Source organism: Erpetoichthys calabaricus, chromosome 8, assembly GCF_900747795.2.
Source record: "Erpetoichthys calabaricus chromosome 8, fErpCal1.3, whole genome shotgun sequence".
NCBI lineage: Eukaryota > Metazoa > Chordata > Cladistia > Polypteriformes > Polypteridae > Erpetoichthys > Erpetoichthys calabaricus.
Genome location: NC_041401.2, coordinates 32518332 through 32545825, shown reverse-complemented (window position 1 = coordinate 32545825; position 27494 = coordinate 32518332). Strand labels below are relative to the sequence as shown.

The 27494-nt window shown below is 37.6% G+C and overlaps 1 protein-coding gene across 4 annotated transcripts in view; it reads left to right on the top strand.

Moving 5' to 3' along the window:
- Positions 1–27494, top strand: part of LOC114655440 (protein TANC1-like) — a 569281-nt gene that overhangs the window by 473139 nt on the left and 68648 nt on the right. The window lies entirely within an intron of this gene.

Here is a 27494-nt window from a genome sequence, read left to right as displayed (position 1 = left end):
AATTTCAGATATGTGAAAGCAGTTCTTAATAGCAGTGAGTTTATTATTGGAGCAAAAAATAAAGTGATAGCCATTATATAATACAGTATACCATAGAAAAGAGAGAGACATTTATATCATTTATTGATCCCAATGAAAACATTGAGGAATGCACAATATATTGGTATATATATATATATATATATATATATATATATATATATATATATATATATATATATATATGGATAGATATTCAACACATGGTATTGAAAACAGTGCACAAGATATGACAAATTATTTCAGTTTTCAATTTGTAAAATACTACAGTTACATTCATATGACATGATGGTAATGGTTAGCTGTCAGTCAATCAGTGTTTAGATACTCTTTACATGTATTGCTTGGTGATAAAAACTATTAGTGCTGTGTATCGCATGCCTGATTATAGATCTAATAACATATTGAGTTCCAGGTGTTTGGAGCCAAGGTTTATGATACAAGTTTTATTTTGGTAGCAGATGGTATAGTTTGCTTCAATTAATGATAAGATGTATTCTCTGTTTTTGTCTCGTGCCAGTACAGTAAATATTGTATACTATATATATATATATATATATATATATATATATATATATATATATATATATATATATATATATATATATATGTGTGTGTGTGTGTGTGTGTGTAATGTAGTATCATATGTTCACTTTTGTTGTCTCACCTTAACATACACCAAAAACAGAGGTGTGTAAGTTCAATGCACACCAACCATTTCAATTAGGTGGCCTAAATTAACCTACTTCTAGGTGATTCATCTACAGATAGCCCCAGAAACGTTTTACTTTTTTTCTGTTATTTCATTCCCAGCTGCTGTAATCTGTAGATATTTCCATATTAGGAACATTGCTGTAGGTTTTTACAAACATGCACATTCATCATTATCACTTGCTTACTGAATTACACACAGTTTTTGTAGCAACCCTAGTAAAGGAAGGTAGAACGTCACATCTCAAGCCAAATGAACATGTCCAACAAATGAAAGCCCGTGTTCATACTGAATAAGTTGAATAAGTTCAACATGGCACCTCATGGCAAAGAACTCTCTGAGGATCTGAAAAAAAGAATTGTTGCTCTACATAAAGATGGCGTAGGCTATAAGAAGATTGCCAACACTCTGAAACTGAGCTGCAACACGGCGGCCAAGACCATACAGCGGTTTAACAGGACAGGTTCCATTCAGAACAGGCCTCGCCCTGGTCGACCAAAGAAGTTTAGTGCACATGCTCAGTGTCATATCCAGAGGTTGTCTTTTGAAAATAGATGTATGAGTGCTGCCAGTATTGCTGCAGAGGTTGAAGGGGTGGGGGGTCTGCCTGTCAGTGCTCAGACCATACGGCGCAAACTGCATCAAATTGGTCTGCATGGCTGTCATCCCAGAAGGAAGCCTCTTCTAAAGATGATGCACAAGAAAGCCTGCAAACAGTTTGCTGAAGACAAGCAGACTAAGGACATGGATTACTGTGGTCTGATGAGACCAAGATATACTTATTTTGTTCAGATGGTGTCAAGCGTGTGTGGCGGCAACCAGGTGAGGAGTACAAAGACAAGTGTGTCTTGCCTACAGTCGAGCATAGTGGTGGGAGTGTCATGGTTTGGGGCTTCATGAGTGGTGCCGGCACTGAGGAATGAATTCCAACATGTACTGTGACATACTGAAGCAGAGCATGATCCCCTCCCTTCGGAAACTTCGCTGCAGGGCAGTATTCCAACATGATAACGACCCCAAACACACCTCCAAGACAACTACTGCCTTGCTAAAGAAACTGAGGGTAAAGGTGCTGGACTGGCCAAGCATGTCTCCAGACCTAAACCCTATTGAGCATCTGTGGGGCATCCTCAAACGGAAGGTGGAGGAGCGCAAGGTCTCTAACATCTACCAGCTCCGTGATGTCGTCATGGAGGAGTGGAAGAGGATTCCAGTGGCAACCTGTGAAGCTCGTGTGAACTCCATGCCCAAGAGAGTTAAGGCAGTGCTGGAAAAGAATGGTGGCCACACAAAATATTGACACTTTGGGCACAATTTGGACATTTTTCACTTAGGGGTGTACTCACTTTTGTTGCCAGCGGTTTAGACATTAATGGTTGTGTGTTGAGTTATTTTGAGGGGACAGCAAATTTACACTGTCATACAAGCTGTACACTGACTACTTTACATTGTATCAAAGTATCATATCTTCAGTGTTGTCCCATGAAAAGATATAATAAAATATTTACAAAAATGTGAGGGGTGTACTCACTTTTGTGAGATACTGTATGCAGTATAAATATATACTTGTGTAATTGGTCAGTTTGGATTTCAAGGAATGGTGCTGAAAATACATTTAGGACAGAAGATATCAAAATATTTTTACATTTATTCTTTTACACATCTTCTTCTTTCGGCCGCTTCCGTTAGGGGTTGCCACAGCAGATCATCTTCTTCCATATCTTTCTGTCCTCTGCATCTTGTTCTGTCACACCCATCACCTTCATGTCCTCTCTCACCACATCCATAAACCTTCTCTTAGGCCTTCCTCTTTTCCTTTTCCCTGGCAGCTCTGTCCTTAGCATCCTTCTCCCAATATACTCAGCATCTCTCCTCTGCACGTGTCCAAACCAACGCAATCTTGCCTCTCTGACTTTGTCTCCCAACTGTCCAACTTGAGCTGACCCTCTAATGTACTCATTTCTAATCCTGTCCATCCTCGTCACACCCAATGCAAATCTTAGCATCTTTAACTCTTCTATGTCCAGCTCTGTCTCCTGCTTTTGGGTCAGTGCCACTGTCTTCAACCCAAATAACATAGCTGGTCTCACTACCATCCTGTAGACCTTCCCTTTCACTCTTGCTGATATCTGTCTGTCACAAATCACTCCTGACACTCTTTTCCACCCTACCTGCACTCTGTTTTTCTCCTCTCTTCCACAATCCCCAATACTCTGTACTGATCCCAAATATTTATACTCATCCACCTTCGCCAACTCTACTCCTTGCATCCTCACCATTCCACTGACCTCCCTCTCATTTACACATATATAATCTGTATTGTTCCTACTGGCCTTCATTCCTCTCCTCTCTAGAGCATATCTCCACCTCTCCAGAGAGATTACTCTCTCTGATGTAATCCCACCTCAACCTTGAATGCATCCGTCACTTCTACTGCAGACCTCACCACAGTCACACTTCCCTCGTACATATCCTGTACAACTCTTACATACTTCTCTGCCACTCCTGACTTCCTCATATAATATCACAACTCCTCACGAGCCACCCTGTCATATGCTTTCTCCAGGTCCACAAAGACGCAATGCAACTTCTTGTGGCCTTCTCTGTACTTCTCCATCGCGTCTGTGGTGCTCTTTCTTGGCATGAAACCATACTGCAGGTCACTAATCATCACCTCACTTCTTAACCTAGCTTCCACTACTCCTTCCCATAACTTCATGCGGTGGCTCATCAATTTTATCCTCCTGTAGTTACAACAGTCCTGCACATCCCCCTTATTCTTAAATATTGGCACCCGTACACTTCTTCTCCACTCCTCAGGCATCCTCTCACTTTCCAAGATTCCATTAAACAATCTGGTTAAAAATTCCACTGCCATCTCTCCTAAACACCTCCATGCTTCCACAGGTATATCATCTGGACCAATGACTTTTCCATTCTTCATCCTCTTCATAGCTGTCCTTACTTCCTCCTTGCTAATCTGTTGCACTTCCTGATTCACTATCTCCACATCATCCAACCTCATCTCTCTCTCGTTCTCTTCATTCATAAGCCTCTCAAAGTACTCTTTCCATCTGCTCAACACACTCTCCTCGCTTGTGAGTACATTTCCATTTTTATCCTTTATCACCCTTTCCCAGCTCACTCCCTCTGTCTAGCCAATCAGTACATGTCCTTTTCTCCCTCCTTAGTGTCCAACCTCTCATACAACTCATCATACGCTTTTTCTTTAGCCTTTGCCACCTCTCTCTTCACCTTGCGTCTTATCTCCTTGTACTCTTGTCTACTTTCTGCATCTCTCTGACTATCCCACTTCTTCTTTGCCATCCTCTTCCTCTGTATACTCTCCTGTACTTCCCCATTCCACCACCAGGTTTTCTTTTACTCCTTCCTCTGTCCAGATGTCACGCCAAGCACCCTTCTTGCTGTCACCCTTACTACATCTGCTGTAGTTTCCCAACTGTCTGGTAATTCTTCACTACCACCCAGTGCCTGTCTCACATTCTCCCTAAACTCAACCTTGCAGTCTTCCTTTTTCAACGGCTACAATCTGATCCCTGGCTCTGCCCTCACTCTGTTCCTCATCTTGATCTCCAACGTCATCCTACAGACCACCATCCTATGCTGCTTAACTACACTTTCCCCTGCCACCACTTTGCAGTCTTTAATCTCCTTCAGATCAGCTCTTCTGCATAGGATGTAATCTACCCGTGTGCATCTTCCTCCACTCTTCTACATCACCCTATGTTCCTCCCTCTTCTTAAAATACATATTCACCACAACCATGTCCATCCTTTTGGCAAAATCCACTATCTTCTGACCTTCTTCATTCCTCTCCTTGACACCATACCTATCCATCACCTCCTGGTCTCCTTTGTTCCCTTCACCAACATGTCCATTGAAATCCGCTCCAATCACCACTTTCTGTCCCTTGGGTACACTGTTCATCACTTCATCCAACTCACTCCAAAAATCTTCTTTCTCATCCATTGCACACCCAACTTGCGGGGCATATGCACTAACAACATTCATCATCACACCTCCAGTTTCCATCTTCATACTCATCACTCTGTCAGACACTCTTTTCACCTCCAAAACACTCTTGCTATACATTTCCTTCAGAATAATCCCTACTCCTTTTCTCCTCCTATCCACACCATAATAGAACAATTTGAATCCACCTCCAATCCACCTGGCCTTACTCCCCTTCCATTTAGTCTCTTGCATGCATAATATATCAACCTTCCTTCTCTCCATCATATCTGCTAACTCTCTCCCCTTACCAGTCATACTGCCAACATTCAAACTTCCTACCTTCAGTTCCACTCTCTTTACCTTCCTCCTCTCCTCCTGCCTTCGGACATGTTTCCTCCCTCTTCTTCTCCTTCTTCTTCTTCGGCCAACAGTAGCCCAATTTCCGCCACCACCATGTTGACTAACGGTTATGGTGGCGGTCGTTGTTAAGCCAGAGCTCAACCGATCCGGTATAGAAATTTGTATTGTTGTGCGCATATTGATATGGCAAAAGTTTACACCGGATGCCCTTCCTGACGTAACCCTCCCCATTTATCCGGGCTTGGGACCAGCACAAAGAAACACACTGGTTTGTGCATCCCGTGTGGCTAAGTTTTTTATTCTTTTACATATACACACAGCAAAAGCATGTTTAGGTCTGCTTAAACCAATTCCAGGTTGTAGTTTATTCCTTCAGCATCAGACACAAAGCAGTTAATAACCCTTCATCGTGTACCAGTGCATTGCAGGGCCCATTCATATACAAAAAACATATACAATTTAGATTTGCCAATTAACTGACATGCTACTAATTTGGATATGCAATGTAAACATGGAGAGAAAATTCATACTTCTTAGTCAGTGGATGAATCTGTGGTGCAACCACACTTTCACTTTCAATGCTTTCCACCTGCAGTGGTGTTTTCCTTTGTATTCTGAAATGAAATACTTCCATTTCAGTCTTTACAAATCCTTCTCATTTATCCATCTTTTCCTAGAGATAACTATTTACAGACTTAGCAAAAAGCTACCAAGTGTCTTTTTCAAATTATCGGCTAAAATTTGCAAAATGCCTGTTTTCCATTGGATTTCCCTTCAGCAAGTTAATATAATAGATGAATATTTATGTTGTGACCTAAAATAAGATTTATTTCAGACTTTTAGCCAAAAATATTAAAAGGACAAGCAGAAAATTTAATTTTAATACCACTCCTGTGGACAGACAGTTTTACCCATATTCTAGGCTTAATTTCTTCCATGTCTCTATATAATGCAATTACTGCCTTGGCATCTCAACAAATTACTAAAAGACTACTTTTAGTTTTCCCAGTTTATTCAGCTAGTAAATGATATGTCACTGGAAACTGTTGCATAAAAGATGTTATTATTTATTACAGCTGTGGTCAAAAAAATTGAGAACTGACTCAACTTATTTTTAAATTTAACTTTGCAGCAAGATACAACTTTTTGCAGGTATTTCCAGTGATTTTAAACACACACACTAAATTTCCCTTTTTGCATATGGTCTGAATTCGTATTAAGCTAACCTGCTTCATGCGTTCCTGTCTGTTTCACAAAGAGCAAACTGAGTTTGAAAAAGTTACACTTGAATTAGGCAATCGGTCAACAGACAGCTTTCAGGCTAAATTTGACTTTATACTGTAAGTCAATGTCAATTTATTTATAGAGCACATTTAAAACAAAATCAATAATGCTGTAGCTAATGTGCTTTGCATTAAAACATACAATGAACATAAATAAAAAGAAATAAAGTACAATAAAATGAGATACAAAAAGTGGTAAGTTAAAGAAAAGAAAGAAGATAACTAAGAGTAGGACATCCATCAGTATGAGTGAATGTCACTGAAAGGTAGACAATAGAAATGGGTCTTCAGTCTACTTTTGGAAAGTTCAATTGAAGGTGACTCCTTAATGTAATGAGGTGAAGAGTTCCATAGATGAGGTACAGCAGCTGCAAAATCCCTGTCCCCCTTAGTTTTACACTTGGTGTGAGGTACCATAAAAGACAACTGACCAGTAGATGGCTGGTGTAAAACAGACAATTCAGATAAATAGGCAGGAGCATACCCATGTAATGATTTAAAAGCTAGCAACAAAATTTTAAAGTCTGTTCTGAAACTAACAGGCAGCCAGTATAAAGAAGATACATGTAATATTGGAGAAACAGAATCAAACTTTCTTGCCCCAACCACAAAACGGCCAGTAGCATTCTAAATGAACTGCAACCTGCATATCAGGGATTTGCTGATCCCAGAATACAACGAGTTACAGTAATCAAGCCAAGAAAAGATAAAAGCATGAGTAACTTTCTCAAGATCCCTAGGAGATAAAAAGGTTTGACCTTAGCTAAAAGATGAAGCTGGAAAAAGCAACTCTTTACTGCAGAATTCATCTGTTTCTCAAAAGAGAGTCTATTGTCAAAAATGACACCAAGAATACGATGTCTGCGAAAGAGACGTGCATTTCAAAACCAATCTGAGTTTTGGGACGGGGACCAGCTATCAGCACTTCCATTTTATTTTGATTGAGATTGATTTATTGAAAATTGTCAGCCATCCAGGATTTTATTTCAATAAGACAATTGTACAGCTGATTAATTGTGAGGTTACAAACAGGAATATAAACCTGTGTATCATCAGCATAACAGTGAAACGAAATTCTAAATTTCCCTAAAATATATAAACTAGAAAATAAAATAGGACCTAAAATGGATCCCTGAGAAACACCACATTTAACAGGAGCAGTAGGTAAGAAACAGGATTTGAAATATACTGAAAAGTGTCTCCCAGTGAGATATGACCTGAACCAGCTAAGAGCAGCCCCTATACTCCACACCAGAGGTTCAGTCTTCAACAGCAAGATCTCATAGTCAATGGTATCAAAAGCTGGAGAAAGCTTGGAATTAAGATGATGCACCAATTGGTTATGAATAATTCTTTCTAATATATTAACAAGAAATGGCAATTGGGAATTCGGGCGAAAATTAGCTAACACTCCGTTATCTAAATCTGTCTTTTTTTAGACAAGGTTGCACTACTGTATGTTTAAAAAATAAGGGCACAAACATTGATAAAATGACAAAAATGGGCCCAGAACATCTAAAGCTTCAACTAAGATGTGTGGTGGAATAACATCAAGAGGACTAAAAGTAAGTTTAAGTGTGTCAATAGTACTCTTTGGCTGTGAAAGCGAAACAACATCAAAAGATTCCAAGACAATGCCATGATTAACAACCGGAAGTACATAACCAGTAGGAACAATGCCAAAGCGGATAGTATCACTTTTGCTGACAAAACTGAAAGAAACTGTTCACATGAAAGAACAGCACTATTTAATTCCGTCTGTGAATGGGAATAAATAGCCACATTAATTGCATTAAATAAGACCCCAGAATGAGAGTGAAATAATCATATTTAGATTTCTCAACTGCACCCTGGAAATTGTTAAATTCTTAAAAATATGCTTAGATACAGCTAACCTATCTTTCTTCCAGTGGCATTCAACAATTCTACAGGCACGGCGCAGCTGGTGTGTACTTTCATTACGCCGCTGGTGTGTAGTGTCATTAAGCCATGGAACTGGTCTTCCCTTTTTGCAGTGTATCTTGAGGGGAGCGATTGAGTCTAAAATCGTTAGAAAATAGTTAGTCAGTGCTTCTGTCCCTTTAGAGAATATATCCCAGTGCTTAGGATTAGACAATCTAGCTATATTTGATTAAAGAATGACGAATGTCATTCTATAGCAAAATGATTTTGGTGAGTCAAATGGGACAACATGTTTCACTGACACATTATTCATATCAGTTTTGTAAGCAAAGGAAAGCAATAGCATATTGCTCAAGAACATTTTATTTTAATTTTCAAAAATGTTTTAATGCACTTCTTTGAAAAGTCTGCATTCTATAAAATATATGAAATTAAAAATGTTATGAATTCTAACCCAGGACTAATTTTAAGCACATTTGAAAAGGCAACATATTCAAAATAAGTTAAACAGTTGGTTTTTGCAGTTCTTTGCAGACATACATACACCTCTGATATGCTTTGTAAAATAAACTTTGTTTATGGAGCATATTTGCTTGTTAACTAGAGCGCCAAAGGCATTTAATGTTAGTCACAAATGCAGGCTGCAGATTTTCTTGCTTACTGGCTTTGTTTCTGATAGTACAATTGCCCTTCTTTTGCTTTGTATACAAAGACATTTCCTCCTTTTTATTTAACTCTTGTGGGATATGGCCGGCCATTCATCCCAGCCAATACCCCCAGGCCGCCAGGTGGAGCCCTTCTTGCAACATAGAGGTGCCCCGAGTTCCAGCAGGGCATCATGGACAGTGGAGTTTTACATCACAGCCCTGCTGGATACAATGGGGGCCTCCGGGGGACGCTGCATGGAGGAGCAGGGACTGCTACATTCTCTATAACCGGGAAATACTTCCCAGTCATGGGAGCGGAAGAAATGATATACTTAAGATAAAGAAAAAGAAGAGTTTTGATCTGACCTGGAAGTGCTAGGAAGTCACATGGACTGAGGGATCAGAAGCACTTCCGGGTCAAGGACTATAAAGGACTGTGGGAGATCCCAGACGGGGAGCTGAGTCGGGAAGAAGGGTGACAACGCGTCTGGGAGTGGAGGATTGTTTATTGATTATTGATTGTGATTATTGTATTGTTTAGGAGTATTGTGGCGTGGAGGGTGCTTGGTGCACATTATTGTCCAAATAAAATAAGTTATTGGACTTTTATCTGGTGTCTGGCATCTGATCTGAGGGTTCAAGGGAGCTATAGCGCCCCCTATCTGTCACACTCTCAAATGCAATGTAACATCTGTGGCATTTTTGTTCTTGCTCAAACTTCTAATGCAGTCCTAAGTTATAAAACAATCAAATTTTCAGTTGGCAAGGAATGTACTTTTATAATACTTGGAATATATATATATTTTTGGCAGAAATATATCACTTGGGAGACTATTAATATTATAAGAAATAACATACAATTAAAATCAGGAAACATATACCCCTGTATGGGCTGTTGTGACAAGGATTGTTTAAGCAAATACACTTCAGCATGTTTTCTTTTTTTATTGAGTTGTTTTTCCAACAAAAAGCCTTCTTACTATTAATGGTCACTTCAAAGCTGAACAAATAATGTGTGTAAGCCTGAAATCTGTCGATAACAATCTAGTGATAGGAGCTTACCTGCTGACACTGTCATGCTGACACAATGTTTAGAGAGTGAATGGTAAACAGTCCTGTAGTCCTGGCAAACACATCCCCGTTAATTAAATCAAGAAATCTAAGTAATTTTTTTATATATGCACCATTTGTTTTTTCAGTAGTTAATCCTGAAGTCTAATTTCTGCACCTGCAGAACAGTAAGTTCATTTGAATTTAAGGTTTCATCAAACAGTTGAAACAAAATCAAGAAAGGCATTTGAATGTTATCTTCTAAGGTTATATCATGGATTTTGTTGATGACAAAAACATTATCAACCATAAGGTAATACATTTTTTCTAAATAGGAATACTGGTTTTAACTTAAAAAAAGAATTACTGAAGGACATTAATAGAAATGTTTTAGACTGGAACACATTCCTAAGACATTTGAATAGCATACATTTTTGTGCATTTTATAATTTAATTTACAATGAGATTCCCAACTGCTCCAAATGCCTTAATGGGGACTAAAAGAAAATCTGCTTATGAATATGCAAAAATGAAATTACAGCACAGTAACTGTCAGCAGCATTCACTGAATGATCCTCTGTGCCTCCTATTTGTTTTGTAAACATTTTTAGCCCACTTAATAGTTCAAAAAAGAAACATCTGCTTGACAAAATACATTGTGGATTATTGTTTATAGCTAAACCACAGAATCTTAGATTTCCTACATTTGGAAAGGACTGGTCATCTAACCAAATTAATTCCATTACAGTGGAAAGCTGTTTACATACAGGGGTTTGGATCCAAAGATCAAAAGACTGCTTGTAAAAAATGTGAAAATGCATTTCAGTTTACCAACTGTAGTAGCCCCTATGAAGTGCATGATGCCATCTGCTCATTGCAGCTGTGTTTAACTTTTACCAAAGTCTTTGTTACAAATTGAAAATAGAAGAGACGGATTCAGTAAAGATTCAGTAATAAGTGAGGTAATTTTAGCTTGTGTCCAAATCTTTTGGCTCAATGTTCTCATTACCCTACCCTCAGCGTCAGTTGTTGTGGTAAAATTGCTGTCTAATTAATTGAAAAAACGCAGCAGTAAGTATCCTCAGTTCGACCAAAAAATATGACCATATACTGTAACTTAACCATTATACTGATTTACAGTTAAGCTTAGATCCAGTTTTCAGATAATCTTTTTGACATGTAAAGTTTTGAATGGTTTATACATATATACACGTTATCCTCAATATTCATTCCTAAAATTCTAAAAACAAATAATGGTACTGTTAGCCAGCAGAGCCTTTAGCTATAGGAACTTCGAACTCGGAAAGATTTATTAGTCTCAGTTTTGAAATGAAGGCGTAGCATAACATGTTTGGAAATTTTTTCAGTTTCAATTTGTTTTCATTGTGTTATGGAATGTTAAATAGTTCAGGTACTGTGATGTGTTATCTCAAGAAACAGTAAGACAGAGGTTGAAAGCTTGAAGCAAAAAAGCTACTGTATTTCTTTTATTGTTTGCCACAGTACAGCTTGACAATTGACCATTTTAGAGGACCTTTGCAAGTTCTAGAATCATACATTTACTTATTTGGTTGATTTATTTTTCAAGGAGACTTGCAACATTTGAGATACAATTGGTTACATTTCTTTTTATCACAGTGTCTGTGGTGGGATCAGAATCCAAAATCTCAGGGTCTGAAGTATGCAGCCTTAACAACTATGCCACACTGTCCGATTCATTATTAATAAGCTGTATGCTTACATTCTGATTTTTCAGTGTTTTTTAACTTAATTCTTCCACTCTCTTGAAAATTGATTTTTAATCGAAACCTTAGCTTTGAAACTTTGTGGTAAATTCACACAATAGGCGATGTCTTTTTCATTTATGCAGTTTGTCATTATTTAACCATAAGTGTTCTCCAGTTCTCTGAATATCGGCATGTGATTTTCTGTAAATCCCAGTTCAGCCGTCATCTGCACAGTAACCAGTAGAGCAAAGGGTTGATTTTTCCAATGTTTGACTTACAGTGTCCAGCAAAAGGGGCCCATGAGAGGTGGCAATTTAAAAGCATAACTTTTTTAATCATATTTCCCCAAATTACAAAAATATTTCTTTTGTAAAATATTACACAAAACCATTAGAACATGAAAAGAAAAAGAAAATAAAACAGATTTCATTCATTTTAGCTTTGCTGAGGACCAGCATTCATTCTGATCATATTTGCCAGCCTTGAGTCTTTAGGAATTTCCCTGATGTGAAGAGCGTCTTGAAAAAAAAAATGTGCTAATGGTTTTTATATGTATTCCTTAACTTCCTTAAGCAACAAGTTGTGTTTCTCTCTTCTCAGTGATTTAGATATGATTGTGTCAGTTTAAGCAGTTTTAAAGATCTCGGTTTAGAGCAATTTGTACTCTTTGTTTTATAGCACTCTGTGTGTGTGCATCATATAGACTAGTTACTGCATTTGTTTCTGATTTTTTTTCCATACTCTACATTTTGCTCTATTAGTAAAATTTCTATAATGTGGCCTATAATCTTACTTTGGTGTTTGGCTTATTTTGGAAAGATATTTAAAAGCTACACATACAATAAAATATTGAGAAACTATTTATGCAGTTGCTGAAATTCATATATTAATGAAAGCACATTTCATCTCATTTCATATACAAGTGTTACTCATATGTTGCTCATACGACCATTCAATTTGTGGGTGAAGTGTAAGCAGCCTGTGGCTGGGGGACAGTAGTGTCACGGTGCCAGGCGTTATTCTCAAATGCAAATAGTGTATAATGAATAGCACTGAAATCATGTGCTCTAAAGGCTACTCCCACAGGGCTTCTTCCCAAAATACATACCCCCAGTTCTTCCAGTCCATGTGTTTTAAACCACGTCTGGGGTTTCAAGGGAAGTGCAAAGGATACTGAACAAAAGACTTGATACTGAGAGAAAATAAAAAAAACTAAAATTGGTGTTATTCATTCACTTGGTGTGTGGGTGTGTGTGTGTGTGTATGTGCCCTGTGGTGGGCTGGTACCCTGCCCGGGGTTTGTTTCCTGCCTTACGTCCTGTGTTGGCTGGGATTGGCTCGTTAACTGAAGCTTAATAATTAATTTGCAGATTGTAATGAGCACCAGTGGAGACAGACAAACACACTCGCACGTAGACCACCGCAGCTACTGGGCTCCACATAATTGAGAAGTGTCTTTGTCTGCCACAACATCTTTCTGTTGTTGCATCACCATATGACATTACTGCAGAAAATAGTCTTTAGATGAACATTATGGCCTATGGATATACAATGTGTTAAAATGCTGCAGCTATTTTGTTATGACATCTTTGCATTTCTAATTAGACAATAGTGTTCATTTTCTTTGGTTATTCCTTTAGACATACACTCAGTCAGAAGTAGGGTGTTGTGCAACCTCATCTGTGCATCTACTGGTATTACTAAGTAGATTTGTTGATTTGGGTGTGTTGAGTACTGAATTATGCATCTACTGTGGCTCTTTATTATCAGCTGTCTTAACGGTTGTCCTTTTGATGGAATGTCACAGTCCGTTTACTTGAAATGTATATTTTGCGGTTCAGAATACCTCTGATCCTTACAGTTCAATATCAACGCCTTCAGAAATTTGACACTCAGTGAGCCGTCTAATTGTTTCCATTGGGTTTTAAGCAAAATTCGCTCATGGCTGTCTTGTGGCGTATATATTATACTTCCGACTTCAACTAGACAAAGGGGACAGTGGTTTAGTTCTTCTGAAGCTAAAATGTCTTATCCATAGATTGAGACCAAGAAATTGGATTTTCTGACTATGCAGGTACATTTATTTGATATATTAGGTGAAGCAGACTAGATCAGATGAGTTAATATTGTTCTTGTTGGCTTATTTAATATGAGTAATAGAATTCAAGTTCTTGATGAGGCTCAATGCAGATCTTCATCTTGACATTTAGTATGCTCTTCTCATCAAAGAGGTTAAAGAATGATCATCAAACAGACTTTTCCTTTGAAAGGCAGTGTCTAGATATTGCTGCTTCTTTAAGAGAAAAACAACTGCCTTCAGGCAGCCCTACTCGAGACATATTTTTGAATGCTTTTTTCCATTTTGAATAAAACATGCAAGTGCATATTTTCCCATCATGGTGATTAAACAGACAAATGTAGAAGACCATTGCTGCAGGCAAGTCTTTGGGAATCCCTGATGCTGTTACCATGACGCTTCTGCAGCTCTGCAAGTTACATTTGCATTAAATCTACGATGCTCAACAGGGAGTCCTGCTTACCTTCTGCCTGGTGGTTCAAAATATTGTCAAACTGATGACAGTAACAATATTTGTCACTAAATGAAGGAATGTTGTAAATATGTAAGAGTTATAGTAATCCTCAACAATATCGAGAAACATTTGTTAATATGCACTTTACTTTTTGCCAGTTCATTTTGTTTTTGTTTATTATTTATACTGTGACTTAGTATGAACTGAACCAAATATGGACATCTGTGACATGCTGTAACATTGGAATTTATTTTGTTTTCATGAAATTTAAATTGTTTTAAATTATGTATTTACTGTATATTTATTCTGTGCATTTTATTGTTAATTATCTTATCAAAGAGGGAGACTCACTTTTAGTCTTTTCTATTCCTTCATTAATAATTCTTTCTTAAATGGATGCGAATGACATTTAGAACATTTAGGTCTTTTAAATATACAGTATAGCTCGTTTTAAGTCCTGCCTTTGGGGCTTGTTGCTTCTTCATTTAATATTTTTCTAAAGATTAAAAGCATGCAGTTTCCGTCGACTCTCAAATCTTCTACCCAGCATGTCTTTTAAAGACCATTGTAGCATTCATATTCATTTCACCCTTCATCTGTTCATTTTTTAAAGTCTGTGTGTATTTTTTTTAAGTTATATCTAAAGAAACTGTTAGTATTATCTCAAGGATGCTGAACAATTTTTGGAATACTTGTTGCACCCCAGTACCATGCTGATAGTTTTTTTTTTTTTAAGAGGAAACAGAGTCACACGGGAGTCAGAGTCTTGAATTGCAGCAGAAATGCCTGTGTGAGGATTTCTTTTGGGGATAGCTGTACAGAGGCTGCACAGCATAATGGATGGCAGTCGAGTGAATGAATGAATGAAAATTATGTATTATTCCTGAGAGCTGTAGAGGCTCTCTTTTAATTTTTGTCTTTTGTTCTCCTGGTTGATAATATTTATTAGACAATACATGAAAAATTTACCTAATATATAATATGCATTATGACTGTGCAGACTTGTCAACCATTTTATTTTAAAGATGAACAAATCAGTTTAATTTATTCATTGGTTTGTGCATTTGTTGATGGTTTAGTATGCACAGCACTCAACAATTGGATATGCAGACGATCCTTTTTTCTTTTTTTTTTGATAAAGTATGTTACATACTGTACTTCAGGCTATATCACAACTATGATAACATATTGATAAGCAGCATTCTGTATGTGAGTTTATCCATGTATGGACTGAGATGTTAAAGTCCAAGAAATTTGGTAAACATTTTGTATAAGGAATTGGCAACGTGTAAACATTTGCACAGAAATGAAAGCTTACTGTCACATTGTAGCAACTCAAAATTGGCAAATTATTTTTTGGTGTATTCTGTGCATGAACCTCACTATGCCTTTACTCTAAAGTGAAGCTGCACTCCTGCACATCACTAAAACTCTTTGAGAGCAACAGTGATCTTATTAAGTCAATAGAATATCAAATTGTGGAATCACCTTCCTCAATAATTAAAACTAAAAAACAAAGTACTGAACAATACAAAAAGCACGCCTGAAATCGGGAGGTTTTACATTCGTAAATCTGTGCACAAACCCTACAGTCTTAAATGCATTGTACTGTATTCAAAGCTAATATAATTTCCTTCTATGAATACTTAAACACTGAACAACAAAATGCACTGATTACCTGTAAGCAGAAAAGGCAGCCTAGCTGCAAGTAACACCACCAATGCTTACCATGGTTAAAGCAGCAAGTACTCACTGACATAAACAGCTGATATACTGTATATGATGATAAACATTGCTTATTGTACTCACCAAATTATGTCCAGAATCCAACAAGGTTCTGACTCTTTTATTCTTAATATGCCATACTACACACTCTAGTATCTTAATCTCAATAAAGAACAATTTTCTCTGCTTTGTTTCCTCACTGCTAAATGTAGGATGATTGGCAAGGAAACCCAAAATTTGAGTTACCTGTGGCGGTCCATGACCACATGTTTATAACATTTGATTAATTCAGTTGCATGCATTTGATTTATGGAATCGACTTAGTTTGTCAATGAGGCTATGCTGAAACCTCGTTTTCTCAGTAAAGTGCATTATGATTATGGGTACAGTTAGACCCCTTTTTAAAGTTTTCACTGTCAAATCAGCTAAACATTTATAATGTTTTTATTCACATTCATAATATGTATGTATTTATTTATTTATTGGCAAGTTAATTTAGAAATGTTCTATCCAAGTGTTACATGTGTAGGATCAGCAGAATAAACGTTGTTTGAATGTTAAATGTTAAATAAATGTTGTTTCAGTCAAAGAAATGAGTTCCACCTGTTTGTTGAGACTTGTTGGGAAGGCTTTTGACTCAGAAACCCTAATAGCTGATCAGCTCACCCTGTCACCGATGAAAGCAGGTCTGCCATTCATAGTAAGTCATCCTGTTGTGCAGTGATTTAGGTTTTCACTGAGGTACACTGTCAAGTTGGTCCATGTGACATAATATAGACTTTGACATTTTTCCCCTGAGCAACACTACAAGTACCGTAAGTAACTATTTTCCAGTATAATAAGCTTTTAAATGTAGCCTTCCCTGAAATAAAATCCAAGTTACTAATGTGAAAGGTTTAAAGTAGCAGAGAAGTCTTTGCTCTGGCAATATCACTGTTTTATTAGTAGATAGCTGCCTTATATTTTCAGTGCTGATACATATCGGTATTTCCAGAAATGAAACCTGCAAGGGTTTTCAGTGAGTGGTCCGCAGCATAAGTAACTAAAGCCTGGGAGAATGTCAGAGCTGTAGACTGGACAGCAGTTGAGCACGTCATTGATAATATGTTCATTTAATCTAATGCAGATTATTTTAGTTGCTTTTTGAACAGTTCTGTGGTGTTTCTAATATAATATTAATGAATATAATTGTGAATGCAGCTGAAAGAATGTGAAGTTTTTTAAGCACTCACATTAAGCACTGAATTACATTCATGTTACAGAACAGACATGTGGCAATGTGGTAGCCCAGTGTTTCCTTTTGTGCAATTGCATGTTATCTCTGTGATTTCATAATTTTTCTCCAGGGGACTCCAGTTTTTTTAGCCTAAAAACCTATATAAATTGATCAATTTATTTTGATGTATCAGCTATGATTGTCAGTACCTTTTCAGGGTACAGTTTATATCACTTTTACATATTCCAAACTAATTTGCAGATAAAAAAATGTTTTTGTTGCTTAAAAGTGAAAGTCTTTGAATGTAATGATGTCAAGTATTTGTAATGGCTTAACACCTTAGGCCTAACAAAGGTAATCTTTTTTTTTGGATCTCTATATTATTAAATATAAAAAAACTTGAAGCTCAAAAAAAATTCTCCTGTCACACACTGTGTAGATTTTAACCAAACTAAGTTCTTTTGGCAATTGCAAGGGAAATAAACGTGTAATTACACACTGCCTCACTTGTTTAAAAAAGATTCTTAATGAAGTTTATTGTTTTCTTCAGGCAGCCCTTTGCAGCAAACATGCCACCAGATACTGCAGTCATGGGTATTGAGCTGCATTGAGTTACAATTATGGAAATGTTTTCAGAGTCAGACATTTCCAAGTCCTGCATGGGAAAGGCATGCCCAAACTGTGGAGGAGGGGAATTGAGGTCAGGAGAGAACATTATGGTTGTTCCCAAACTTTTCTTTTTACCCACAGTCATGCACCCAACTTGTTTTTCTCACATTTTTGAGTGGAGGCTTCTCAATTTCCATTTTTACTTACAATTTTTGAGCTATACTCTTTTATTTGTTTTTTTGTTTTCCTCACTATTTTCTCGTGTTTAAAAGTCCTCGTCATTTGGGCTCATTTTATGTCCTTTGGATTTGAAGATGGCAGATTATTTATTTGCATAACTATACAGACCTTCCCCCTCTCTGCAGGGGTCTGTTCCATTTTCCCTATTGTGGGTTTGAAGACGCATGAACTTTTGAGAACAATAGATTTCACAATATCTTTAACATAATTTTTTTCTTTATTCTTTTTTTAGTATGTCATTTTTACAAACATGATCCTGTTTTATGGTTAAGGAAAAAAATATAGACCATTTATTAAACAGCACTACAGAAAAAATCAAGCAAAACCAATAGCAGGGGAATTCACCACTTGAGAGTTTGAGAACAAGGACCTACAACATTAATGCAGCATATCTGCCTTTTTCTTAGGAGGCTTTGGTCCTCTTTGAAGATTTTGGAGTTGAAGTAGTAGATTTGCATTTGGATGTGTAGTTTGCTGTGATCATGGCATTCAGGTCAGTTTGAAAGTAACTGAATTTTTCTAATTTAGATGATCATAGTGATAGGATTATTGTAAATGGGTCATGGATTGAAATAATCTGGGGTTTTGTGTCAATGTTTTCTGGTTCTTCAGTATGACATTTATAGGAAGGTATGAATTGAACTCTGTATAGCTACCGACCCGGCACAGACACAGACAGAGGCACGTGTAAAAACACAGAGACTTTTATTTTTCTTCAAATGTGGGGCACGTCTTCCCCGTGAATTCCACAGGCATAACACAGTCCCAAAAGCATTTAATCCAAACAACACAACACTCTTGTTTGGCACCACCACTCCTCCTTTGCAACCTCGTCCTCTTCCTCCCAATTCTGGCTCCTGAGTGGTGGTTGCCGGCCCTTTTTATAGCCCACCTGGAAGTGCTCCAGGCGCTTGATCACCTGTTTCTGATTGCACTTCCGGGCGGGCCTGCATAGTTGTCCCGGCCGGCTCAGGGACCCATGCAGCACCCCCTGGCAGCCACCCCAGATCCTAACAGGGCTGTGGAGAACTCCATCTCCCATGGAGCCCTGCGGGAAACTGAGGCACCATCGTCAGCCAGGGAGGCTGCCACCAAGTGTCCCGGGGGAGGTACTGAGGAGCCCATGGTTGCTCCCCTGGAACATATGTAGAAGGGGCGTCCTGGCCGGGCATGGGACCCGTTCGCCTGCCACAAAGTACATTGCCTGCTTGCTACACCTTGAATAGTTCAGGCTGACAGCTTGCATCTGACCAAAGTTGTCAATAAAGAACCACAAATATAAGTTCTCACATAAAGTCAGTGACAGATATTTTGAGATGTAAAGTTTATTGAAAGGAACTAGAGCTGTAAATCTGAGGTGATCTTAAACAAAATTTCTATGTTGTGTTGTCATCTATTGGCTTTGGTACCTCTTCATTTCAGTGCATTTCTTATTGAATTTAAAATATGGATGCCAAATAAAGAAAAATCGCCTTAGCTTAGCTGCACAGATGGAACTGATATGATTACATATTAAATGTCATGAATGTGTTGCCTAAAGAAGACTTTCCGTGGAGTTACAGTATAATATTTTGGTTTTTAGTATTCCAGCATTACATACTAAGGTAACGCTGCATTATAAAGTTAGTTTTCATATACAGTAGTTATTGCACAATTCTTAATATTTTAATTCATTTTGAATTTTAGTGAACTAATCTTTGCTTTAATAGTTCTATATGCAGCTATATGTGAAAAACAGCTTTCAACAAAGTGGAAACTCTTTATCTAAAAAAACAAGTAGTAAAAATCAATTTTCATCAAGTACCCTGTCAAATGCTAAGTCTGAAAAAATAATTTTCAACCACTTTGTTTGGTAGCTACTTCCATGTATCTACAATGCTAGTATGAAGAAATATATTCTAACATTAGTATAAAATTTGGTTTTAAAGAGCCTTCATCTGTGCTCACATGTTAAGCTTTTTATGTAACTGATATAATTTTAAGTTCAGGTAACTACAATTCAGCCTAGTCTTACATGTCGTAGCTATCTTCATAGAACACCAGCCATGTGTATTTATACAGATCTATAAAAACAGAAAATGACAAAACAATGCAGCATTTATATACATGCAGCAAGAGCACCATTAATTAAATGAACAATAAAAGAGTGATTCATACTGTAACGTTTGGCTAAAATGTATTGGAAATTACTCAGAAAATCTGGAGAAATAGAAAACAGAAGGTCCAGTTAAAAAAAGTTCCTGGAGAAAATGAACCCTCAGGAGGGTCTGTGGTCTTTTGAAATAAGCAAACTCAGAGTTTGGCTGAACAAGACATATTGGCTAAAATTCCACTTCTGGGCATCCTACAGTATCATAAATAATGTACAGTATAGCACATGGCGGACTCCAATACTATTGTGTAATAAAGTAGCAACTTTCACAGTGGCCACATGCCACCACAAACTACTGAGAGAATATGGGGAATGGAAAATCGTAACAGAGATGAGAGACTCAGTTTTTATTTAAGAATCAATAGCAAGGTTATGTTTGACAACGGAAGATGATGATTTTTAGAATAATGTTAATGGATATTTATATTGGCTGAAGTGACTAGTCAGGCTTCTGTCTATTAGGATTATTTGTCGTTTGTTCATAGCAGGTCTGTTCTACACTCTCGTGTTTTTGGCCTTTCGTTATTGGTGTTGAGGTCTTCCTTGTGACATCTGTGTTCGCAGTGTGGCACAATGGTTAGTGCTTTGAACTTCAAACTCTGAGGTTCTGGGTTCAAATCCTGCCTTTGACACAATGTGTCCAACTCACTTCATTTGCCTGTGCTCTAGTTGGAAAAGTAAAAGAAAGACATGTAACCAATTGTATCTCAAATGATGTAAGCCACCTTGGATAAAGGCATAACCAAATGAGTAAATGTAAATGTGTTTGGTGAATCCATGTCATGAGACAAATATAATAAGTTCTGTTTGTATTGGTGGCACTCCCAGTGCATGCTGGGTGGCCCAGCTTGGTACACATGCTGTTGCTTTGGGAGAAAGGAGAATTACATTAACCTAAGCGAGTAATTGGGCTTTTGAATGTGAATTGTGTCATTTCTCCACATTAGACTTATTTATCCCACTTGAGTCTTGCTATACTTAACTGGAAGCCATTGTAGAGACTTTAAAACAAGAGTTATACGGTGGCATACACACACCACATGCTAGAAGTAGTGTGTCACAAGTAAAAAGGACCCCCTTTTAAGAAGAACTAATTTTAATGTACAGTATATTTCAGGCAGGTTTCCATTCACAAAACTGTTATAGATTAACAGAGCATATTACAGCAAAACTCTGATTGACTAAATCATCTATAAATAAAGACACACTGGGATTTTATTCTTTCTTCAAAGCATATTTTTCTCCGTAAGATATGTTTTTTTGGTATGAGACAAACAACCTCTTCTGGATTTGCTGTATGGTGACCTTGATTGTCTGTGGTCAGTTCCTGACTAAGTGTGAGATGAAACATGTGTGAGAGGTGCCAGGAACACAGTCATTTTTTGCTAGTAAGCACACATTCCCTTCTTACACTTTCTTGAATCCTGGACTCTTAACCACTTTGCCACTTCTAGCTGCTGGTACTTTATGATCCGATCTCTGTCATGTGCTGTGATTTAATAAGTCATCATGTTTAATAAAGTATCTATCTATCTATCTATCTATCTATCTATCTATCTATCTATCTATCTATCTATCTATCTATCTATCTATCTATCTATCTATCTATCTATCTATCTATCTATCTATCTATCTATCTATCTATTGTGAGACTTGCCCGGACACCATCAGACTGAGACCACATCTTTATACAAAATCCTTTTTATTTTTGTCCCGTTCTCCACACAACACAGCTCAGTCCCGCACAACTCACAGTGCTCTAGCCCCAGTCTCCCTTCTCCTGGGCCTTCTCTCGCCTTGTCCCTGGACCACCTCTATTCTCTCTCCAGGAGCTTCGTCCTGCTCCTGCTCCCGACTCCAGCTCATTGATAGGAGGGAGGCGGCCCCATTTATAGTCACCCGGATGTGCTCCAGGTGGTTCCCGGCAATCTTCCTTTGACACGCCCCTGTGTGGCGGAAGTGCCGGCTGTCTTTCCGGAAGCACTCCGGGTGTCTCTTTTTTCTTCTTCCCCCCAGCCCTTCCTAGTGTGGCGGAAGTGCTGAGGTCCCAAGTCCTCCAGGCATGAGGACGCTCCCTGGCGGTCCGGAGGAGGCATGAGCCCTCCTCCTGTCCTTCTGGGCGTCCCGGCTGGGTACCACCCCCAGCTGCGTGCCACACTATCTATCTATCTATCTATCTATATATCTATTGTAATGTACAACGCTAGGCAACATTTTTCATTGTGAAAGGTTCTATAAAAAATAAGCTAGTGCTATACTGAGGGTTCATATGTGTCCTGGAAAACCTGGAAAGTCATGAAAAATGAACAAGCCAAAAACCACTATTGAAACGGCCTTAGAATTCTACAAAAAATTAAATGGTACTTAAAAGTCATAGAAAATATTAATGTAAATTCCAATAATCACACATAAAATATTCAATTTGTCACAAAACTTGCGCATCTCACCTTAATATTATGTTTAATGACCTTGGTCATTAATATCACCTTGTGTTGTGTTCATTGTGCACAAGCGTGTGAACTGAACATGGAGTAGCTGTTAGCCTGCGCATTGAATTATTAGCGTTGAGTTTAAGTGTTAAATAGTTAGCGAGGTAAATTGCATTGTGTATATTAAACATATCATTGTGATTTTTTTAGGCAGTCAAAATTCTAGGAAATTTTGTGTTTAATCTGAAATGGTTGGAAAATGCTGCTTACAAAGATTAGCTTAAAAAAAATCAGAGTCAGCATTCTCTTTATTGTCCAGATACACTAATGTGTAGTAGGAAATTGTCTTGATAGTATTGGTGCAACGTACAAGGTACAACACAAAGTACAAAAGATAAATATAAGAAGATAAAATCTAAAATGATGAAATATGATGCAGCATACAAGGGCAATGCAAAAAAATAAAGACATAGTTCGATTAAAATATCCAGGCAGTCTAGTGTGCAGGTATACATACTGTAGATACTGAGTAGATACTCAGGCCTGATTAGTAAGAATAATTGTATGTGGAAAAAAAACTGTTTAGGTGAAGTGTTGTTTTAGCTATCAATACACGAAGACATCTGTTGGAGTGAAATCTTTGGAACCATTGGGGCTCTGGATGAGTCGGATCAGTAATAATCTTTGAGGCCCTCTCACTTACCCTGGACTCACATAGGACTTCAATGTGCGATAAGTTACAGCCTATGATTCTTTCCCAGGCTTTGATGATGTGTTGCAGATTGGCCTTAGCCTGAACAGAGGTAGAACCAAACCAGACTTTTATAGATGAGGTCGAAATGGACTCAATGATGACTGTGTAGAATTGGGCCAATAGTACTTGAAGGAGATTGATTTTCCTCAGCTGATGTAAAAGGAACATTCTCTGATGGGCTTTCATAATAATGCAGATTAAGTTATTGTTCCACTTAAGGTTTTGTGACAGCACAGTTCCCAGAAACTTAAATGATTCTGTCATCCCAACGGCTGAACCATTTATAGCAAGTGATAAGTGAGCACGTGACTGTTTTTTAATGTTAAGGTTCAAATTGTTATGGCTACACCACAATGTCAGATTTCCCACCTCTTGTCTATATATGGACTCATCATTGTTTGAAATGAAGCCTATTAGTGTTATGTCATCTGCAAATTTAAGAAGTTTGGCAGACGAATCGCCCAAAGGTACGCTCATTTGTATAAAGTGAGAAGAGTAGTGGGGAAAGGACACACCATACAGTGCACAAGTACTAAGAGTTAATTGGTCAGACGTGTACCCAACTGCATGTACTGTTTCCTATCAGTAAGAAAGTCTAATCCATTGGCAAATTGAACTGGGTGAGTTTCAAATCTCGGAGCTCTGGGATGATTGTATTGAAAGCAGAGCTAAAGTCCACAAATAATATCCTAACATATGCCCCTAGTTTATCAAGGTGTTGGTAAATAAAACTCATACCTAACTTCACTGCATCATCCACAGACCAGCTGGCTCTGTATGCAAACTGAAATGGGTCTAGGACATATTTTGTAGCATTTTTGAGGTAATTTAGAATAAGGTGTTCAAAGGTCTTCTTTACCACAGAGATTAAAGGTATTGGTCTGTAGTCATTGAGGCCTGTGACCTTTGATTAAATGCTACTAGAATGATGGTGGAGATCTTGAAGAAGGCAGGAGCAGTGCACAGATCCAGAGATTGGTTGAAAATGTCTGTAAATACTGAAGACAACTGTCTGCGCAATGCCTGAGTGGGGAATTGGAAATAAGGTCCAGGCCTGCAGTTTTTTTAATATTTTGCTTTTTGAATAAGCTGCAGACATCTTTTGCAGTGTTGACAGGAGGGGGAAGCTAAGAAGAAGAGGATTGTAGAGTAGTAACAGTGAGACCATCAGGTAGATGTATGCCCCAGTTAATGCCTTTGAAAGGCATATGAAAGGAAGTAAACACTGTGAACTGAAGAAGAGCAAGGAAGCCAGTATTTCTGTTAAGAACTGTTTTGGACATTTTGCGGGGCTTTCATCATATTTGGCCACTGCAAAAGAACCAATGAAATAGCCAGCCGTAGTGCTAGTGAGAGTTCTAGTTGCGCAAGTGATACAACAACAACAACATTTATTTATATAGCACATTATCATACAAACAATGTAGCTCAAGTGATTTACAAAATGTCAAAGAGAAAGTTACAAGAAAACAGAAACAATTAAAATTAGGCAATACAGTAAGTAACAAAAAAAGGTAAGGCCAGATGGCCAGGAGGAGAGGGAAAAAAACTCCAGTTAGGCTGGAGAAAAAACAAAATCTGCAGGGGTTCCAAGGTCAAAAAACCTCCTGGCTCCCAGTGGGCATTCTACATAATATTCTTAAAACAGCCTTCTTTGTTTTCAATCTTCATATGAGAGGATTTGATGAAGTTGGTCTTGTGGAAAGCTGGGACAGCTGCCCAATTTCCTTTGTACACTGGTTGCCCTTCCTGACGTAACCCTCCCCATTTATCCGGGCTTGGGACCAGCACGAAGAAACACACTGGTTTGTGCATCCCCTGTGGCTGGGTTGCAGTTACAGTTTCTGTACTATGATGATTTGTTCTAAAACCTGACTGAAGCTTGTAGAGATTAGAATGTTTATTCAAGTAATCATGTAGTTGCTTAGAAAGTGCCTTTTCTAGAATTTTACTTAAGAAAGACAGGTTAGAAATTGGTCTAAAAGTTGTCAAGGACAGAGGAGCCAAGATTATTTTTATTGAGCAGGGGTTTAACAACAGCAGTCTTAAGACAGTCAGAGAAGACCCCTGTATTTATTCATGCGTTCACTATATCAAGCACACAAACCATCAACACATTGGAGACTTCTTAAAAAAAAAAAAGCCTGCTGGTACTGGATCAAGAACGCTGGTTTCAGCTGAGAAATAATTCTGCATAGTTTAGGTAGATTTATTTCAGTGAAGAAATTTAACTTGCTTAAAAGGGAGTGTTGGGGTTCAATATGATTAACCTTGGGGAATGTATTATATTATTTCTAATATTTATTTTTATGTTTAAAAATACAGCAAATGCCTTACAAGTTTCACTAGTAGTTTTTAGGAGGCATTCCTTTGAGTGAGCTGGGTTTAGAAGATGATCAATAGTTGAGAATAAAACTCTTAGATTACCAGCATTATCATTTATAATTTTAGAGACTGTCTCTCGAGGCAGACTGCCTTGTTATATTCAGTTATTTTTACCTTCACTATCAGTTTAGTTTTTCTCAATTTACGCTCAGGTCTCCGGCATGCTCTTTTTAAATCAGACACACTTTGGTTCTTCTAAGGTATGATAGTGCTGGGGAATTTCTTCAACTGTCTTCTCACGGGCCACTATATCAGCTGCAGCTCTCACCTTAGCATAAAATGAATATTTCTACTATACTGCCATCATTATCTTCATATGTGACTAAAAGTAAATGTCTGAAATCCTATGTGTGTTAAATATAATGAACAATTATTATTCATAGGAGTAGTCATTTGAAGACATGGGTAACTTTTTTCCTGATAGTGAGTCCATATTTTTAACTGCAACAACTATCTAAAATAAGGTAAAATATATGTATATATATATTTTTTTTTTTTATCATTTATTTGCCTAACAGGTATCAGGTCGCTAGTACTTCAATACAATAGTTCCTATATTATTACATGCGTTATACATTACAGAAGTGTTATATTTATAAACAGCATTTAAACACATTTTCCTTGTTTCCTTGATTTCTTTGTACCTTTTGCTTGCATACACCAAAATATTGGCACGGGCCTGCTCTGTGCACCCCACATGTATGATGGCACATTCATTACCCAGAAAATGATTTTTCTGTTTTTATAAGGTAGCGGCCCTGCACAGAATTGAATAGATAATGTGTAACTGTGCTACTTCTCTGGGTAAATAGCATAAGCTTTAATATCAGTTTTGGTAAGTGGTCAGCAACATTTTTCAGTTCATATGTGTTCTTATTAGGTTCATGTAATTTTGCTGTAGATATTCAGAACCAGAGTGCAAAGTAGTCCTTAATTCTTGCTCTGATTGGTACTGGAAAAGTCATAAAAAAATCCAGGAATATCAAAAGTATTGAAGTGTACTAACACTGTATACTATAATGTACGATTTCAACACATTAACCAGTATGCCTAGCACTTTTGTAAACAGAAGCCCAGGTAACTTATTTTTAAATTGAAATCTGTTGAATATATAGACATATACTGTAATTATTAACTGACCTCCCAAGACAGGTATGGGACATTTTCAAGACACAGCAGCACTATACAGATGTCATATGTAAAACAGCACACGAACACATGTAATTTTTGCATTGCTCTGTAATCTGTGTTATGGATAGAGAAATACTGTGATGTGATAAGATCTTACTGCAGTGAAAAAATGTTATGTCCCAAAGTGTACTTTATGTGAATAAATTCAGCACCTTCAATCTTTGTTCCTAACTCGTACTTGACACTGCTGGAGTCAGTCTTGTAGAAGTTTATAGGACTTTTTTTCTAATGCTGTGTTGCCTTTTTAATTCAGAGATTAAAACAGTGCACAGCATTCCAGATGTGGCCTCACAAGTGCAACACATTGTGTAAAGCTGAAGCCTACCCTCCTGCATTGTACTCTACATAACAAACTCCAGTGTCCATTTTACTATTACAGTAATCCCTCGCTGTATTGCGCTTCGCCTTTCGCGGCTTCACTCTATCGCGGATTTTATATGTAAGCATATTTAAATATATATCGCAGATTTTTTGCTGGTTCGCGGATTTTTACGGACAATGGGTCTTTTAATTTCTTGTACATGCTTCCTCAGTTGGTTTGCCCAGTTGATTTCATACAAGGGACGC